A 20,128-nucleotide genomic window follows, 5' to 3' on the forward strand; every position below is an offset into this window, starting at 1 on the left:
AGTTTCAAAACAAGTTAAAGGGCAAGCACGAAGCAGGGACAACAGCTGACCTCTCCCAGCACCCCTGGCTTTTCATGTTGCTCTCATATTTCTGTCTCTATCTTTAGTGTAAACCTCTTGAAAAATAGCCTACGTCTTCTATGCTTCATCTCCAGTTGACTTTTTAACCCATTTTAATCTGGCTTTTCCTTCAAAGCTTTCTAATGTCTTGCAAAGCTAGTAGCTTATATTTGTCCTTTACTTTTAGCCTCTGCATCATGGGGCAGAATTACCCATAAAATTTTGTTATTCTCTTTTCTTAATTTCTCTGAAACCCCTGTGGTATTCAACCTACCCCTTCTGAAACAACATTCTCTGTCTCCACTAGTCCCCAGTCATTCCTTCACTCTGTGGATACTGATGGAATCCAAGATTCTGCCTCTGTCCTCTTTCATTCTGCATTTTCAATGAATTATTTATGTCATTCATTAAGAACGACCTCCATTCCCACCTAGGCCAAGGCTACCTATAATTCATTACTTCTCTCTTGTTTAGGATATTTCAAATTCCAATGTCAGAAACCATCTGAAGTGGCCCCCAAATCAACTTCTGTTGTTACTTGGGTCTTGCTCTTGGGGTTACTGCCATCATTCCTGAGACAGACTGTGTTAAGGCTTGATTAGATCATTTCTTCCTACCCTTGGTGACTGTAGTTCACTCCACAGAGCAACCAGTCACTTGACTGCTGCATTTCTGTCTGTTTCTATCAGAATCCATCACAGTTTACCCAGTGTGGCTAAGGTTGATAGAATTTGGTCCAGACTTCAAGTTTGCTGCCTGGGTTTGTCATGCATTTTCATCAGGAAGTACAAGGGGTTGTCTCAGCCTTTCTTGCTAGGTCTGGTTGAGGTTTTTTTCCCTTTGCTTTTAATAGTGAAAGGGGGCTGACCTTAAAGATCCCACATGTCTATCCCCAGGAGAAAGGATGGTTGAGGAGACAAACAGTGGGAAGCCGTCAGGTAAAATGAAGTGATTTTTTTTGGTAGGTATGCATACTGGGAAATGGAATTTTTCAGATGGGATGATTGCCTTCACTGTCTGTACTATGAAAATGCTGGCTGTGCTAACATTAGGAAGGACCACATGACATCCAAGGACCTAATACGATGAAAATATTGACTTTCGTTGACTTATTTCTATAATCTCTTTTTCACAAAAGATTATAAGGAGATATTTAAACATTGCTCTAGGTGGGAATATATAATGATGATAGTTAAGGAAATAAAATAAAAACTCATCCATGAAAAAAATAATAGGTACAAAGGCTACCTAGCCATGTACATGAAAATTTAAAAACTGGTAATAAATGTCTATGAGCCACTACTGCACAGTAAAGCAGAGGTACAGCTGTCAAATGAAGGTGGAGACCCAGGAGACAGCTGATCTTTTCTTTCTGCCATTGAGAAAGCCTTGTCACTGTGTAGTCTGTAGTTCTCAGGAACCTAGGCTGTACTGATATCTCTGGGATATTGCAGGCCAGTGTACTCCATAGTAGGCCTAGAACTCCCTACTAGATGTCTATACTACGCCCAGACTGAAAGCCAACCAGTTATGGTTCTCTCTACCTGGCTTATAACAGATACAAACATGGTGTTTTATTTAATTCTCACAACTAATTACTAAAGTGAATTCTGATGCCTGTGGAAGGGGCAAGGAACAGGTTATAGTGGCTATTGTGAGTGTGATTGTCCCAAGTTGGGTCCTCAGAGTTGGAGAGCAGTGTACAAGGTAGCCATTAGGGAATTCTCTCTGGATCAGTGACTTTGACAGGGACATATCAGAATAGGATGGTGTAGAAATGGAAGGAAAGAGAAGTCAGGAGGTTAACATGTGGTACAGTCTCATGGCAACCATAGCCAACAAGAGGGTGAGCTCATCAGGAATGTCTGATGTTGGAAGAAAGTACCCAGGCCTTTTCTCATCATCTCAGTTAGTCACCGGGAAGATGTGGTTTTGGGTACAGAGTTCCTTGTGAATGAGGAAATCCCTATGTCTTCCTTCTGACTGTGCTGCCCTGAAGAACACAAGTAGCTCACCGCTATGTCCACAACCCTTATGAGAATTGCATGTATTAGGCATTTAACACAGGTTAATGAAGCTAATCTTCAGAGGAGCCCTGTCCATCAGGACTGTTTTTCTCAAGGTCCATCTTTCTCTCCCACCCTCAGTAAGAAAATGATGCCTGAAAAAACACATCACTTAAGTCACTTGCTTTAGGGTACTCAGCTATAATAATAGAGTTGCAGTCTGAACCCTGGCTGTGTAATTATTTTCTGACAGTATCACATATGTAATGGGAGACACAGAAAAATGCAGGAAATGGCTAATCACCCTAAGAACCCATATAAGGATATAAAAATAACATTCCCAAGAAATAAGATAGTAAAATATTATGTGTTGTAACCTAAGAAAAACGGGGATTTGAAGTGATTGGCCTGAGTTTTGAAGTCACTGCTTCCTAGATATGTGTGTTTCAGCAAGGTCAATAACCTTTCTCAGTCTCAATCTTTCCAATTTCAAACTGGGCATAATGATACTTTTCTCTTTGGCCTGCCAAAAACCCCAACAGAATCCACACTAAAATCACTTATGACCACATGCTGAATTGTCTGTTTATATGCACTTGCCAGACAATCCCAAGACTGCAGACATGTAAGGTCATGGAGGAGTTGAGCTGGTCTGGGGCTGGGGAAGTTGGGAAAGAAGAGGAAGAAGATGGAAACAGGAGGGATCAATGATGAACAAGCTGAGAGATGATATCTTTCTAGCAAAAGTTCTAGACCCTTTTTCTGCTAGTTCATGGAAACCCTCAGTCAAGTAGATAGGTGCTCTTACCTATTTTCCAGAGTGAGACTGTGGCTCAGAGTGGTTTTGTAGGCAAGTCGGGCTTTTAATTGATTTGACATACCTCTCTGTTAGTTCAAATGTTTCCGTGCATGTTCAGAATCTGACAAGGTCCATGAAGAAAGATTTCTTCCCTAACACCCATGCTCTCACCTTTCCTGGCACCCCAAGGTGCTTCCTGGGCTACTCTCCTCTCAATACCCCACTGTGAGTGAGCCCTCCTTTGCCCAGCTACCTGGAATCAACACAGAATACTTTATCTGCTGAACTTGGGAAACTTCCCTCCCTGACTATGACCCCTTACAGAATAGCCACTGCTTTGACCCTGAAATGAGCATTCACTGACTTGAACTGATGTTGAGGAGGAAAGAGCTAAACTCAGTTCCAAGTGTAGAATGAATAGGTTCAAAACACAGTTGTGGGCTCTGGATTCAAGGGAACCTGAACTACATGCTAGGGTTACTAGCATATAGCCAGGAAACAAACAGAACAAAGTCAGAGACAATGTTCAAATGAAAATAATAATAATGAAAAGGCTACAGCATCAATAATCATAATGCTGAAATGAGGTTCAGAATAGGCAGCATTTACTGACAGTTGAACCTTGGCAACATCAGAGCCCTCATCTCCAAATCGTGGAGGGAGTAGATTATAAAGAACAAATAAGCTAATGGCAAGAGCCATAGCCAGCTCTGCAGAACAATCTATGGTGTCCTGGTCACCCAGTTCATGCAAATTTGCAAGCAAAACCTCAGCACTGTGAGTGAGATATAGAATGCTTTTAGGGCTAACAGTCTACTAGAAATATATGCCTAAGGCCATAGCTGAAGTTTTCTCTAGTCCCACTCCGGCCCATAGCCACTCAGACCCAAGTAAACACACACAGACTTATATTACTTATAAACTGTATGACCGTGGCAGGATTGTTGTTACCTAGTTCTTATGTCTTAAATTAACCCATTTTTATTAATCTATAAGTTGCCATGTGGCTTGCGGCTTACCGGTACTCTACAACTTGCTTCTCATGGCAGTGGCGGCTGGCAGTGTCTCCTGACTCAGCCTTCCACCTCCCAGAACTCTCTTCTCTGCTTATCCCACCTACACTATACTTCCTGCCTGGCTACTGCCCAATCAGTGTTTTATTTATCAATCAGTCAGAGCAACACATTCACAGCATACAGAAAGGCATCCCCAGCACTTCCCTTTTTCTTTTTTTTCAAAAAGGAAGGTTTTAACTTTAACATAGTAAAATTACATATAACAAAACAATTATCAAGTAAGAGTTACAGTTACATAAGGCCACCAATAACCCAATATTCCATGGCACAGAGATTTCCCAACTCACACAGAGTCCGTGATCATTACTCTAAGGTTCTTGATATGAGGTGGCTAAGGACAAGGCAGTCCCTGCACCCTGGGTCCCAAACCCTGGGACCACATGGTAGTGTCCAGTCTTACAACTGTAGTTTCCTATACACTCTACCACAGAGGCTTCCAGCTCTATCTGACTGAGAGAAACAGCCTTGGGCTTGCTTTCCCCTGGATTAGGTAAAGGGGGCTGATGGGAACAGAGTGCTTCGGAGGCTGGAAGAGCCAAGGAGAAAAGCTAAGTTGGAAAGTCTAGATTTCAAGTAAATATTGACCAAACTAAAGCAAAGAATAAAGAATTGGATGCAGTTGGATGACTGCCTATGGATGAGGGCTTAACAGATCTTCCTCTCTGAAAGGGTACCCATATTCAGAAGGGTTTAGTGCATCAGTCATGACTATCGAACAGAAGTGGAAAGTGGTTGTGATGGAAGATTTGTACAACAAGAAGGAGGTATTTATAAAGAAATAAATGGAATGTCTTTAATTTGGTGCCCCCTCTGTGACAAATATCCAACTAAATAGCAGGGTTTTCTTTTGGACCACAGTTTCCAGTTTTCTCACACCATGGTCTAGATGTCAAATCCTTTCCTCCAGCTCAGAGTGGAACTCACTGATTAGGCAAACTGCTGATGTATGGGCAAAATTAGTCTGCTTACTATGTAGGAGCTTGCTAATTGCACAGGAATGTGCATTCCCAGGCATGCTCTGTGGAAGGCTGTCATCTTTCTGACAAGGGAGGGCGTTCAGGCCAAGAGAGCCCAGGCCTCCATGGAGTGAGGTAATGGACCAGTTTCCCTGCTTTGCTTGTCTTGTGAAATACTTAAAGATAGCATTTCCTAAAACCCTTGAACACTATTTCAAGCATCCAGTTAAGAATAAGTGCCACCGTGGAGAGGGCCCTCCTATGAAGGAGTGTCATACTCGGTCATTCAGTAAACAAGGATTGAGCACTAACCATCGTGCTTGGCAATGAGTATAGAGACAGGCCTCACTACATTAGCAGATAGAATGCGTCCTGCACCCAACCAGGACAACTGTGCAGTTGTGCGACTCTAGAAAGGAGTGACAACTCACAGGAGGCCCATGGAAGACAGGCACTACTTTTGCTGAAGATGCTGGAATATTGCCCAGGGAGGCAGCATGTGAGCTGGGCCTTGAGGGTGAGTTTCAAAGCCAATGGGAAAAGGAGGATATTTCAACTAGAAGTAGCTTGGGCGGCAGCTGAAGGCTACACACATGTGAATGTTTTTTCTAGAGAGGTTTTTGATCCAGCCATGGCCACAGGTCTGTAGGCTATGGAATCTGAAAGTCATAATGATTTATGTGATGGGTGAGGAAACTGGAGGCAGGAGAGCCAAGGTGACGTTCCAAAGCCTGCAATGTTAACCTGTTTGGATTTGCTGCCTTGATGCTTGATGCTCTGCAGCTCCATTCTGGGGACTTCTCTGGGGACTACAGTTATTTGGGTCAGTCATTGTACTGAACACTGGCTGTTTCCCCTTTTGTCAACACTGAGCATCCCTCTACTTTCCCACTTTGACTGTATCTATCAACCCACCAATCAATCAGTCAAACTCACATGAAGAAAGTACTTTGGAGGCAATCTAGTTGCTGCTCATATCTTATGCACTTTAGAAGGACATATTTCTTTATATTAGCCACTCCAAATGGGCTTGTTTGTCCATCCCTTCCTTGGTTTCTTCCTTCCTTTATCTTGTTTTCTTTTATGGTTTTGTGGCACTGTAGAACAAAACCCTGGCTTTATGCAGCTTGGACAACGACCCTCCCACTGACTGAGCTACGGTCCTTAACCTTTGCTCTTTCCCACTATTTCTTTAATATTTCATTTTAGAAAAATCACAAATTTTCCAAAATTTCAAATACAAGATAGATACCTACTGTCCAGACTTCACTATGATAATCCATAACCCTTATACATTTGACACACACATACACACACTCAAAACACACATACACACACCCAATGTATATACTCACACAGATACTCAACATACACATATAAACACACACTCACACATACTCATACACACTCAAAATACGCATACATGCACTCAATGTATATACTCACACAGATACTTAACACACACACATAAACACACACTCATACACTCAAAACACATATATACACACACTCAACGTATATACTCACACAGACACTCAGTACACACACACACACACACACACACACACACACACATACACACTTACTATTGATTTAAGAGGAAAAAGCATTCAATTTTGTGCTCCGGTCATTTAGATGTGCCTAAAAGTGTGAATGTTTCAGAGCTGAGCAGACACCAGGGTGCAGCTTGCTGCGCTGTTTATGTCTCTGTCTCAGTTTATCCAGAAAACTATTTTTAGTACTCCCTGCCCAGCACCATTAGTTTGCGTTAATTAAGATGGGGATGGTGGGGATTCATGTCTGACAGACCCTTGCTACTTGCAAAAGAGTCACTCATGTCCTATTCAGTGGTCTGGGGAGCCGGATCCAGATGGAGACTGCTGGTAGCCAGTGGCAAGGGAAGTTTGTGAACCCCCTGTCCTTCCTCCCTGCAAGCCCCCTGGGTCTCAGTCTCACTGAAGAGTTACAAGGCTGTCCTACTGCAGAGCTGGTCCCCTGCATTCTCCGCAGGCCCTCTGTGACATGGGCTGATTGCATACACAAAGATGTCAGAGCAAATCACCACGTCTGGGAATTGTCGGGCAAACAGTCTGTGGAATAAAACGCGCACATTGCCAAGGGGTGGGGGAGGTTAGAGAGGAGGATATCTTGACAGAGGGAGAGAGAAGTGTTGGAATTAATTCTTAAATGTGTCGAATGGAAATTAGCAGCTGAAGGTTTGCAGAGGGAGAAGAGGCAGAGGGAGAGAGAAAAGGGAAGAGACAGGCAGATGGAGAGGGGGAGGGAGAGAGTGGAAAATAGACACAGCTTCATTTCACAGTCTGGCTTCGCCCTCCGCCCAAGCAGCCTGTGCTTTTTGCAGGGATCTTGTCTTGTCTCAGCTTGTTGTTCCCTGTTGACCTCTGCCATTAGACTCCTGGACTCCCTCAGACTCCCACTTCTACTACAACAGTTGTGCTTTTCGCCCACATGGGATTTCCAGTTTGTGCAGAAAGAAACAGTCTCTATGCCAAGAGGACAATCTTCTTGCAAACCTATGCTGATACAGAAGGCCTGCGGCTTTGTAGAGCTCTGCTTATGACACTCTGATCATGTCCAAGTCACTGACTCCCCTACGGAATTAGGATTACTGGGCAAGGTGGAATTATGCATGCAAGACATTTCTCTTAGATATTTTGTACAAGCGAAGTATTTGTTATAAAGTAAGTGCTATGGACTAGATCTCTCTCTCTCTCTCTCTCTCTCTCTCTCTCTCTCTCTCTCTCTCTCTCTCTGTCTGTGTGTGTGTGTGTGTGTGTGTGTGTGTGTGTGTGTGTGTGTGTAAATGGAATTCTCTTTATTCATCTATTTATTTTACATCCCAGCCAAAGCCTCTCCTATCCTTCCCTCCCAGTCCCTCCCTCCACCTCCTCCCATTCTCCTACCCCCTCCTTCCCCATCTCCATCCAGGAAATGATGGGTCTCCTGCGGGTATCAATAAAACATGGCATATCAAGTTGCAGTAAGACTAAGCACCTCCCCATGTATTAAGGCTGGGCAAGGTGACCCACTATGAGGAGTAGGGTTCCAAAAGCCAGTAAAAGAGTTGGAGACAGCTGTTAGGAGTCCCACAGAAGGATCAAGCTACACAACTGTAACATATATGCAGAGTGCCTAGGTCAGGCCCATGCAGGCTACCTGGTTGTTGGTTCAGTCTCTGCGAGTCCCTATGAGACCAGATTAGTTGATTGTGTGAGCCTTCCCATGGTGTCCTTGACCCCTCTGGCTTGTATACTCCTTTCTCCTCCTCCACAGGATTCCCAAACTCTGCCTAATGTTTGGCTGTGGCCCTCTGCATCTGCCGCCATTAGTTGCTGGATGAAGCCTCTCTGATGACAGTTGGGCCAGGCACCAATCTAGTCATACAAGATGGCCAGTTCAGGCTGCTTATCTGCTGTTTTTAGGAATCTAAGCTGGGGGTTCCTGCCTGTAGACTCCTGGGAGATTCCCCTGCATCAGGCTTCCACCAGACCCTGAAATGCACCCCTCCCTCCAGGAATCACCCTCAAGCACTCTCCTACTCTGTGTCCCCCAACCTGATTGCTCATGTTCCCATGCCAACCTGCCCTCAGTCCACTCATGAAATCTCTTCTATTTCCCTTTCCCAGGGAGATCTGGGTGTCGCCCCATGAACTCTCCTTGTTACCTGGTCTTCCTGGGTCTGTGGATTGTAGCCTGGTTATCCTTTATTTTTACAGCTAATATTCACTTATGAGTGAGTACATACTATGCTTGTCTTTCTGGGTCTGAGTTATCTCACTCAGGATGATTTTTGTAGTTTCTTATGGGTTGGATCTAATATGTCCTCCAAGCCCAGTGTGTTAAAGGCTTGGGTCTGTGCCACTGGGAAGCTCCTGTGGAAGAGCTTTTAAGAGGTAGATCTATTAGGAGGAATTAGACTATCCAGGGTCTGCCATGAAAGGGGAAACTGGGACTGCTGCCCCTTCTTTCTCTCTTTGCCTTTTCTACTTGTGCTGAGGTGAGCACACTCCAGGGTTGTAGTGTGCAGACACAGGCCATAAGGATGGGACCAAGCGTCAGAGTGGACTGGAGCCTGGAAACCATCCTCTTTTAACTTCTTTGCCTTAGGTAGTCTATCGCAGAGACCAACTGTGAATACAGCGACAGGAGCAGTGATGGGAGTCGATTCTATATTCTCTCTCTGCTCTTGCATACCTCAGAATTCAGTCTTTGTGATCAAGACAGAGATTCCATGCAGTATACCCACTTCAGTTTCAACAAGATGGATGCATGTTTCCCCAACTCCAATTTTTAATTGATGGTTGGAGCTTTGCCCTGTAGTTATGAGTCTGTGGGATGATTCGCAATTCTGGAACATAATGCAGGCAACCACCCAACTTATTTAAAAAAAAACAACAACAACAACAATAGACATTACTATGAGTGTGAAGAGATCAGCCCAGCCCCTGTTCTCTTTCCCTCCTCCTCCTGAACACTGCCAGAGTGTGCCCTGAAATGTCCCCTTCCAATTTCCTTCCTGTCCCCCAGATTCAAGGTGCCACATTTAAATCTGGGCCATGTATTAAGGTCATGTGTAGATTCTGATTTTTTCTAAAGTAGACGTAGGTAAATTGAAGCTCTGAATAATTATGTCTCTTAAAGAGCTATTTTTGGTCTCTCTGTAGTCCATTTTCTTTTTCACTCTCCGTGGCATCTAACCCTTTGCTCTGTACCTCTTTGGAGCCTCTTCCCCACTTAGGAAAGGGAAAAACAAATTGCACTTTGGATGAAATCCATTCACACCAATGTACTTCCTCTTTCTAAGCACTTTGTAATTTGAAATTTTTAAATCCTGAGGGGGGCTTTGTCTTTTGAGGCAGAAATGCTAGGCCTTAGCTTGCCTGTGGTAGGAATATTAGGGGAGAGGATGGGGCTTTCTATTTGCCTCCTATGGCTTTCTTTCTTTTTTTTTTTTTTTTTTTTTTTTTTTTTTTTTTTTTTTTTTGGTTTTTCGAGACAGGGTTTCTCTGTGTAGCTTTGCACCTTTCCTGGAACTCACTTGGTAGCCCAGGCTGGCCTCGAACTCACAGAGATCCGCCGGCCTCTGCCTCCCGAGTGCTGGGATTAAAGGCGTGCACCATCACCGCCCGGCCCCTATGGCTTTCTTAAAGGAACACTTGTTTTAATTCTTTCAGGATAACTGCTTCAAAGGAGCATGGAGATGTGTGACACTTGATTTTATGTGTCATTCTGGCTAGGAAGTGGTATGGAGGTATCTACTCAAACACCCTGGGTGATTCTGGGATGGTACTTTATATACACCATCAACATTGTGCACTTTAGGAAAAGCACATTATGGCCCACCTGAGGGTGGGCCTCATCCAGTCTGTTGAAAGCCTGACTAGAACGAAGACAGGAGAGGAGAGAACTCTTCCAACAGCTAGCTCTAACACAAGAACTCTAGCCTCAACTTTCCTTGGGTTTCTACCTTGCCAGCCCATGTAGAGATCATGGATTTCCAATCTCCATAATCATGGCAGTGAGTTCCTTAAAATAAGTTGTTCTCTCTCTCTCTCTCTCTCTCTCTCTCTCTCTCTCTCTCTCTCTCTCTCTCTCTCTCACACACACACACACACACACACACACACACACACACACACACACATTTGTCAGTATGTGTGTAAAATTCTGTGTGTTTGTTGCAAATGTTGCTGACTCTATCTGCACTTGTAAAATGCCCCATTGACTTGTCCTCTGGTGAGTCTTAGGTAATATTAGGTGCTTAACTCCATCCTGCCTCCTTGCCTACAGCCTCCCCTCCCCTTTCTTTCCTTTTATTTTGCTTTCCATTTTCCATTTCCTTTCCTTAGGATTTTGTACTTCCAGATGCCCAGTGGAGGGAGAATCAACAATGTATTCATAGCCCTATCCCCAGTCCTCTGGACTGTATATCCTGCCAACAACTTAGAGCCTCGTGACCTGCAGTAACTGTTTTTGTTTTCTTTCTATGTCTGTATAGCACTGGTTCCATCCAGATGGGTGGCAGGAACAAGGTTGGAGAGAACTTAGCAAATTACATGTGGAGAAAAAGTGATGTGGTAAGAGGGGGATTATCAGTGCAATAGAGGTGGTCCCAGCAAGTCCCTCCGTGGATAGCTTTCCTTTTCCATTGCTATGTGATGTCCCCTCAGCTTTGATATTACTAAGTGAGATCATCTCCAAATGGGTGGGACCACGTTCATTGCTATCTGGGGACGTACATGTGCTAGGGACCACAGATATAACTGCTGGAGGATGTTCGTTGCTAATGCTGATGGTGCTGGTGACAATGTTTACGGCATGATCATGAAAAGTGTGATCCGGATCCCAGTACCCATGCAGAGGGTGAGAGCCTGCACAGTCCTCAGAGTGAAAGGTGGTCTATCTAAGGTAACACTGCTTATAAAAGAGACTTGCCCCTCATGCTGAGATGCTGTGTTTTATGATGGTTATATAAATCCTAAGCGCCATTTCTGATGAATCTGGCTATGTTTTATTGACTAAAATTCTTGTATCTGAAGCTTATCTTTATTGTTTGTTAGCCATGTGGTACCAACACCTGTTTTCCCCCATGATTAACTTCTCACAATATAAATAATTGTGTGTTCTAGCATAGTAGTAGACAGCAAACCAGAATGCTTCTAAAAGTATGTCAATCTCAGCTCTACTGCTATGAAAAAGTCTCATCCAATGCCCAAATGACAGAAAAAAAAACCTTGAATTTTTAGTACTTAGTATGTGAGCCTTGAAAGTCATGTCTGTGAGACTCTTGGAGGTTATGTGTTAGAAGTATACAACTATTTTTATTATCAAATGAATACACTTACGGAAAATCTACTGCAGGCTGAGTTCCATTTTTAGTGTCAGCAATATCAATGCAGCAAGGAACCATGAGGAAAAAAGAAAAGAATTAGTGACTTTTTTCTTTATACTTCCAGAAACGATAAGGCATAATCTTTCTTCTTTGAATGTTAGGTTCTTTGTCTTCTTTCTTTCCTTCATTCCTTCGAGCTCTCCCACCACCAGCCTGTCCTCACCTGACTTCTGTTGCTGCCTCACAATGAACCTGCCTCTGTGAAACCCACCAAGTTCCCTGTCACTGAGTCAGCTAGAACCCTGATGGCTAATCCTCTGAGCTACGTTTTCTAAACGTGATACCATTAACTTCTGTGATGGCTAATGTCGATTGTCATCTTGACAGGCTCTACTGTCCCCTAAAAGATAACCCTTCAGGAACGTACACGAGGTCAACTGAGGGGAGAGAAAACACACAGATTTCAGGTGGTACCAATGCATAAGCTGAAGTCCTAAACTGAGTAGAAAGAAAAGGGAGCTGAGGGCAGTGTTCATTTCTCTCTGCTTCTGAGGAGCAATGCAATGTGACCAGCTGCTCCATGCCCCTGCCACCATGCCTGCCTTCCCCGCCATGAGGGTCGGTCTTTTCAAACTGTTACGTAAAATAAACTTTTCCTTCCTTAAGTTGCTTTTTAAAGGCATTTTGTCAGAGCACCAAGAGAAGCAATTCATAGAGAAAAATGGTACTGAGAAACAGGGCTGTGGTTGTGATCAATACTGCCATGTGGTTGTAGGATGTTTGCTTGGGGAATGTGAAAGTGTTTGAAACTCTGGGCGAGGAAAGCCTCAGTAGGTGATCAGAGCCTGGATGTTTGGACGACTAGAATGCAGAGGAAACACGGGCAGTGGAAGACCAGTTCATGACCTTTCAAAGGGGACACGGACACTATTGGGAACTGGACAGGGTCATTCACGTTATAGATCATCAAAGAATTTGATTATATTGTTCCTGTATCCTGAGGGCCTGAGTTAGGTTCAGTCCAAAAGTAAATGACTAATTCATTTGGTAAAGGAAATCTCAAGATAGGACAGAATAGAGGCTATGCTATTGTCCCCACTCACTATATTTGTCCAGGTTTACAGTGAAAGAAAGGATCTGGGATCACCTAGCAGATAAATCTCTAGGCATGTCTGTGAGGGAGTTTTTCGACTGGATTAACTGAGGTGGAATGACCCACCCTGATGTTACTGTTTCATGATATGGGATCCTTGATATAATTCAAGGGAGAGAGAGAGAGAGCTGAACACTAGCACTCATCCCTGATGTGTTTCCTAACTACAGACACTATGTGATCAGCTGCCTCAAGATCCTGCCATGGTGATGTCCCCACCACAAGGGACTGTGCCACTGAACTGTGCACCAAAACAGTCACTTACTTCCTCCTGTTGCTTTGCTAGTTGTTTTGCCCCAAAACAAAAAAAGTGGCCAAGACAACTACTGTTCTCTTCGGGTCTCTTCCCTGGTTTCTTTACAGCTGCTGACTCCAGAACAGCCCTCTCTGCCCTCAGACACTCCTTGCCTTCCACTCTCCTCTGGGCTGCTTGTGCTGCCAAGGGTACTTACTGCCCAGAATTGTACCTGATGCTGTATTCTTCCTCACTCTCCTGCTCCAGCTGACTGACTTCATCAGCACTCAACTTCAGCTCCTGCTTACACAAAGTTGATTTTTAGATCTCGAGCTGCAAACATTGTCTTTTTCTAAGGCTTAAAACCTACATATCCAAATGTCAACAAAATGTTTTTCTTGGAAGTCTCACCAGCGTGTCAAGTCCAACATTTAACATCCTGTCCCTACTCAGTACCAACTCTCTTGCTATGTCTCTGTAATTGGTAACACAATCCATTCAGTTTCCAAAACTGAAACCAAGTGGGAGCCTACATCTTACCAGGTCATTACAGGTGAACCAGGAAGATGCCTCCTTGAAAAGTTTTCTAGGAACTCTCACCTAATTTAGATGGCCAAATTCCAAATGCCAAAGCATCTTGTACCTATTCTAATCGTCTCACACCATACTATACTGTCTGATTTATTTCTTCTGTGAGCCTATTAGCAACTGAGGGGAACATGTCATGTTCCCTATATCCTCATTCCCCTCAAAAGGCCTTGATAAATCTTGGTGCCCTTAACTGTCCCCTGCCACAAACATGAAAGAATTAATGAATTGGTTAGCAAGCGCAAAACAGATTAACACCACAAGAAAGGTGTTTGGCTGTCAGAATTCAGGAGACTGAGGCAGTGGGGTTGGAAAATTCATAATTTGCCTGGTCTATATGGAGTTTTAAGCTAGCCTGCCCCCTGTCTCAAAGGAGAGGTTGTAAAAGATATGACTAAAGTAACTAACATTTAATGCAAGAAAAACTCAGGTTCCTGTTTCTCTGTGGGACCCAGGGAGACCATATTCTTTTTAGCAAGAAGAGAGTAGAGACTGGGTGACGGTAGGCCAGGGTATCTGCTTCCTGAAAACTTCTTCTGTCCCAAGCTCTGTGCAAGATGTCTTACATATATTTTTTTTTTCAGTTCCGTAAAGAAAATAATAAAACAGAGTGTTTTCTCCACATAATAAGGAAGAAAGCCGGGCTCAGAAAAGTCTGGTTCATGGACTACTGTCCATTGTAGGTCTCAATATGATGTTTTTTTAATTCTTTGGTTCACAGAACTGTATGAGGTGTGACTATAAAATAATGAAGCTGATTTTTCTGTATAGCTGTGCAAATAGGTCCTTTATAGGAATCTCTAGTCTTTTTAGAGGGAGATGCTTTAATGCAATTTATGCCTTATAGTCCTCACTGTTGAGGAGTTTGGGGGCCAAGAAGGGATGAGAGAGATTCCAGAAGAATCCATTAGTGGGGCTAGCCCTGGGTCTCTGGTCAGCTTTCCCAAATGTGATAGTTTACTCTTGATCATTGGGAATGGATTAAGGACTGTCTAGGAACGTAGTACAGTGTTGTTTTCAGTGTGCTTGTGAGGATGTTTGGTGGGTGGAGGATGAGCATGTGCATCTTAGTTTATTCAGCAGAGATCTCCTTTCAGTGTAGGTAAGAACCATCTAATAGGCTTGGAACACATGGGACAGAGGAGGCTATGTGTCTCCATGTCCTAAACTGTAATATACTGTTTCTTCCATGGGCATCAAAACACCAGGAAGGCTCTGGTGGCCTTTAGACTCTGCGTCTTACTGAAGAAGGCTCTCTGGATTTCCAAGCCTCAGATCAGCACTTACACCTCCTTTGTTCTAAGATCTCTGGACCTGGACCCAACCATCTTAATCTCACCCAATGATCTCCAGCTTTCAGAAGAAACCAGATCCCAGAATTCACAGTATCTGTCATTGTGTGACCAAGCTCCTTAGTAAATCTGGAGATTTACTAAAGATTCACATTTCTTTGTCTATTATCTATTATTTCTTTGTCTATTTACTAGGATTCACATTTCTTTGTCTATTATCTATTATTTCTTTGTCTATTTACTAAGATTCACATTTCTTTGTCTATTATCTATCTATCACCTATCTGTCTATCTATCTATCTATCTATCTATCTATCTATCTATCAATCTATCTATCTATCATTTAACTACCTATCTGCTTACCTGTCTGTCCATATAATTAACTCAGCCACTCTGGAGAAAACTGTCTAATACACTGACTTTCTAGAGACTGGAGAGCAGACATCAGCTCTCTCTGGCAGCAAATATTTGCTGAGCTCTTACTCTGTGCCAGGATCTTGCCTGTAGGAAAGGAATCAAGATGAGCAAACACTTTGCTCTCAGGGACCCTACAGTTCTAATGGGAGACAGCTACTTGTGAAATACACATGGAGACTTGGAACAAAAGAAAGGATACAGGACTGATGTCATAGCACCATATATATTCTACAGCTCTCAGTTGACTCTAATTCTTGGGAAACTAGTGGATTCCTCTCCACATGCAATTTTGTGTGCCTTGTTTTTCCGCTAATTTGCTGATTTTAAGTTTATTTTAAATCATTGTTTTTGTTTTTATTTGCCCACTGATTATTTTTGTGTTTTGCTAATTTCATCACTTTGATATTAAAGATAGAGAAGAAAAATCAATTGAACCCATCACTGGTAGCTGCCATTATGCTGACCCCCCCCCACCACCCTTCCCCCAGCTTGGGATCAGCTCTGTATGTTATCACACTTAGACCAAAACCTTCAAAGTTTATTTATTTATTTATTTATTTATTTACTTACTTACTTACTTACTTACTTACTTATTTATTGTTTATCTAGAGATAAGGCATTGCTATGTTTGCTAGACCATTCTCAAACTCTTAGGTTCAGGTGATGCTACCTTCTCAGCCTCCTGAGTGGCTGAGTGGCTGGGATTGCAGATGGGCACCACCACGCCTAGCTACAAAGGCTCTCTTCCTAACACTGCCTGTAGATGAGCAAACACAAACACCTAGATAAATGACTGACCTCAGATCTCAGCTCTTAAGTAGCAGCACTAGGATTAAAGTCAGGCATTTTCTTCCCTGACTAATGTGGCTTTTCCTTGGTGTAGATAGATGTGTGCTAGCTTGAAGAAGAATGTATTGAGGCCTAGGAGGGAAAAGAGAAACAAGATAGGATTAAACACATCTGAATTTGTAGGTTAGTGGTGATAAGGAAAATCATTTAATATACATTTGTCTAACTTGGGAAGTGCCCAATGAGAATGAGAAATGGTGTTTTCAACCAGGGTGGGCAACTCTTTTAGAAGGATTACTTTGGGACCCCGGGGACACAGAACTTAACACCAGTAAGTTTACCACAGTATGATTTCACATGCAATTGCATTTCTTATGACTTTGTAGCCACCAAATGAACCTCAATCATTCTTTTTTAATCACGTGTGTGTGCATGTGTGCATGTGTGTGCATTTCTCTGTGGAGGACAAAGGCCAAATCCTGGTGATCTCAGTTGCTCCTTTACTCTAGGTTTGAGATAGGGTCTTTCATTGAACCCACAGTTCAGTGACAAGATAGAAGAGTTAGCTGCTAAGTCCCCAGGATCCTCATGCCTCTGCATCCCCAGCCCTTGGATCAGAGGCATGCACCTCTGCACCTGGATTTTCACATGGGAGCTGCAATCCAATCTTCCTGCTTGTGCTGTGGGTACTTTACCAACTGAGCCATCCCCCTGCCCAGCCCAGTCATCTTACCATTCTGCTCACTAGCAACACATTCCTACCTGTGTCCTTGGCCCCTAGCAGCTTACACTGTGATACTTCTTCAGTTACTCTATTCTCTGGTTCTACCTTATGGAGATGGGTTTCTATGATACAAATATACCTCAAATTATAGGCTCCATATTTCATGTTTTTCCACATGCATACAGAGCAGCTGGGCACAACACTCCTCAGATAAACACAAGCTGTAAGTTTTCCTCATTTCTGAATAACACACAGTTTGAAATTGCTTTAATGGCTGGATACAAATTTTATTATGGATCAGTTTGGCTATCTGTGTGGGGCTGTGAATTTCCCAACAGCGATCCACAACTAGACAATCTCTTTGAGGTAAGATAAAGGCTTAGGAATTATCATGTAAGTTTTTCATCCAGAATAGGGGATTTCTATTTCTAAAACAAGCTAGTCTTTAAAATGAGAAAGAGAGAGAGAGGAAGAGAGTTCAATCTGTCCTGCTCTCCACAATACACACACACACACACTGACAGATACACACACACACAACAAATATACATATACACAGACACATACATAGACACATACACACAGAGAGACGCATACACACACAAAGAGACACATATACATAGACACACATACATAGACACACATACACAGACACACACACATACACACAGAGACACACAGACACAGACACTCACACATACACACAGAGACACACAGACACTCACACATACATGCAGAGACACACAGACACAGACACATACATACAGATACATAGAGACACACACAGAAACATACACACACAGACACATACGCATACACACACATACACATACACACACATACACACACACACACACACACACACACACACACACACACACACACACAAGTATCTTGGAAATGTTTTGGCCTTGATTTTTACAGTTTATTTGTCCACAGAGGTGCTTCAGAGAAGAAACCTGTGATGTCAGAGAATAGTGCTCTTTCTTTGTTAAATGACTAGTATGATGGAGTGTTTAGTGAGTGTCTGGAAGGATGGTCATTCCATGCAGTGTATCATTTAACACTGTTATAGATTGCATTGAGTGCCCCAAATTCATATGTGGAACTCCGAACCAACAATGTGACAGCATTTGGAGATGGGGCTTTTAAAAGGGATAAAGGTTACATATGTGAGTGATCCTGATCCTATGGAACTGGTGGCTTTGGAACAGAGAGCACTGTCTGTGTGCCATGGATATGCACACAGCCAGCAGGTAGCTGTCAGAAGTCAGGAGGAGAGCCTTCCCTGGAGCTCCCAGGCTTCTGGGCTGCAAAAATTATAAGAAGGAAGCTTCTCTTGTTTAAGCCACCAGTCTGTAGATTTGCTTTGACAGCCTGAGATGACTAGGATAGACCCTCACAAACACTGTACAAATGTATTGGTATCTTGCCTCCATTTATAGAGATGCAAGCTGGAGGCTAGTGAAGCTAGGCAACAGAAGCAATGTTGCACACAGATGGTTGGCTGTGGAGCCTCTGACTCCGTACCCTAGACCCTTTTATCTCCCAGGCACAAGAAAATAGTGGCTTTTCCTTGCTCTAGATGACAGCAAGGAAGTTACAGTAGAGCTTGAGGTCCTGAACTGGAGTCCTTCCACATGTTATAAGTGAGCAGCACTCCATGTTCTTAACAAATAGCGATGGCATCATGCCAGACTGCTCAATGGAGATGGGGTGTAATCAAGCAGCCATGAAACACTGAGATGCCTACAGTTGAGGAGCTGTCTTAGGTCAGATAGGGTGCAATGAAGTTGCCTGTTTTTAAAGTACAGGCTAAGGTATGGAGGCCTCTAGGTCCAGTAAGGATGCTGTGGTATTTTGTCTCTATGACACATCCATCGAGGAGAATTTTAACACCTCTTTAAAAGAGCAAATGAGAAAGCAGATTGAGGATGAGGAAACAGTTTTCAGGTCTCCACTGCTGCTCCAGGCTCCTCCCCACTCGTGCCGTCCTGACATCTGCACTTGGCTGTAGTCTTCTCAAACCCACTGCCTCTGCCACATTCCTTCTCCATCCTTATTGCAGAAAGCGCTACTTCTGAACTATCAAAACCACCCTCAATTCTTTCCCTTTACTCCACCCCCAAATCCCACTTTTGAGCAAACCTTAGCTATTCAGATGCCACTTTCTTTCCATTTGCCTCCCACCCCATGGCGCCCACCATGATTGCTCTTCTGTGTCTAACACTCTCTGGGTTCTTCTGCAATCCATTCTCCACATCATGGTCAGAAAGATTTACAAAATTTTATCTCACAGATCCTGGTACTTGCCTGCTGAAAGTCTATGAAGTCATTGCCCTGCACTTAGAATTAAATCTTTATACAATGGCCCGGGTTTCTGAGACCCAGTGCCCTCTTGCCTTCCACCTTCACCTTAAGCTCCTCTGCCATTCACCTTCACAGCAGCCATTTTCCTGGCCCTACTTGGCTGGATCCAATAGCCAATCAAATCTCACTTCAGATGTTACCTCTTCAAAGATGCTTTCCCTAACTACCTAACTTATCATCCTTTCCATCCCATCAACTCCAATAACATTTTTTTATAGCACATTGCCCAATCTAAATATGTCTGTTTACTTATTTTTCATAATCTTTTTTCCCACCTCAATACTTATTCACACCCTTGCAGAAAAGTACATAAAAATATTTATGCTATTCATGGACTACTGCCTCTCCAGACCCTTAAATACTGTCCACCATAAAATAGACATGTAATCATATTTACAGAATTAGTAAATGACTTAACGTGTGAGCAAATTGAAAATAGTGCTGGAGGGTTTTTTAAAGGAAAAAAAATTGAGGCATGGTCTCATGCAGCTCAGGCTGGTCTCAGACTCACTATGCAGCAGAGAATGAACTTGAATTCCTAATTTTCTTTCTTCCTCTTTCCTCATGCTGGGATCACAGGTATGTGTCACCATGCCCAGAACATGTGAGGCTGGGACCAAACCCAGGGATTCCTGTGTGCTAGACACATACCCTGCCTACCGAATTATAACCTATATACTTCCTCCAGAGTTAAGGGTTTTTGTCATTTTTAAAATTAGTTTGTTTTTCATTTGCCTTGGTTATCTCCTGCTGTGTGATTCATCAAGGACAAGAGGCAGTTTGCACAGCCTGTAATACCACTTATAAATA

General features: G+C 43.1%; 1 protein-coding gene and 1 long non-coding RNA gene across 2 annotated transcripts in view; one reads left to right on the top strand and one right to left on the bottom strand.

Moving 5' to 3' along the window:
- Opcml (opioid binding protein/cell adhesion molecule like) overlaps nt 1-20,128 on the top strand; it is a 1,141,264-nt gene that overhangs the window by 593,182 nt on the left and 527,954 nt on the right. The gene's annotated exons all lie outside the window — the stretch shown is intronic.
- Nucleotides 1-20,128, bottom strand: part of LOC128121111 (uncharacterized) — a 75,667-nt gene that overhangs the window by 51,988 nt on the left and 3,551 nt on the right. The gene's annotated exons all lie outside the window — the stretch shown is intronic.

The sequence above is a fragment of the Peromyscus californicus genome, unplaced genomic scaffold, assembly GCF_007827085.1.
Source record: "Peromyscus californicus insignis strain IS unplaced genomic scaffold, ASM782708v3 Scaffold_11__1_contigs__length_118956290, whole genome shotgun sequence".
NCBI classification, from domain to species: Eukaryota; Metazoa; Chordata; class Mammalia; order Rodentia; family Cricetidae; genus Peromyscus; species Peromyscus californicus.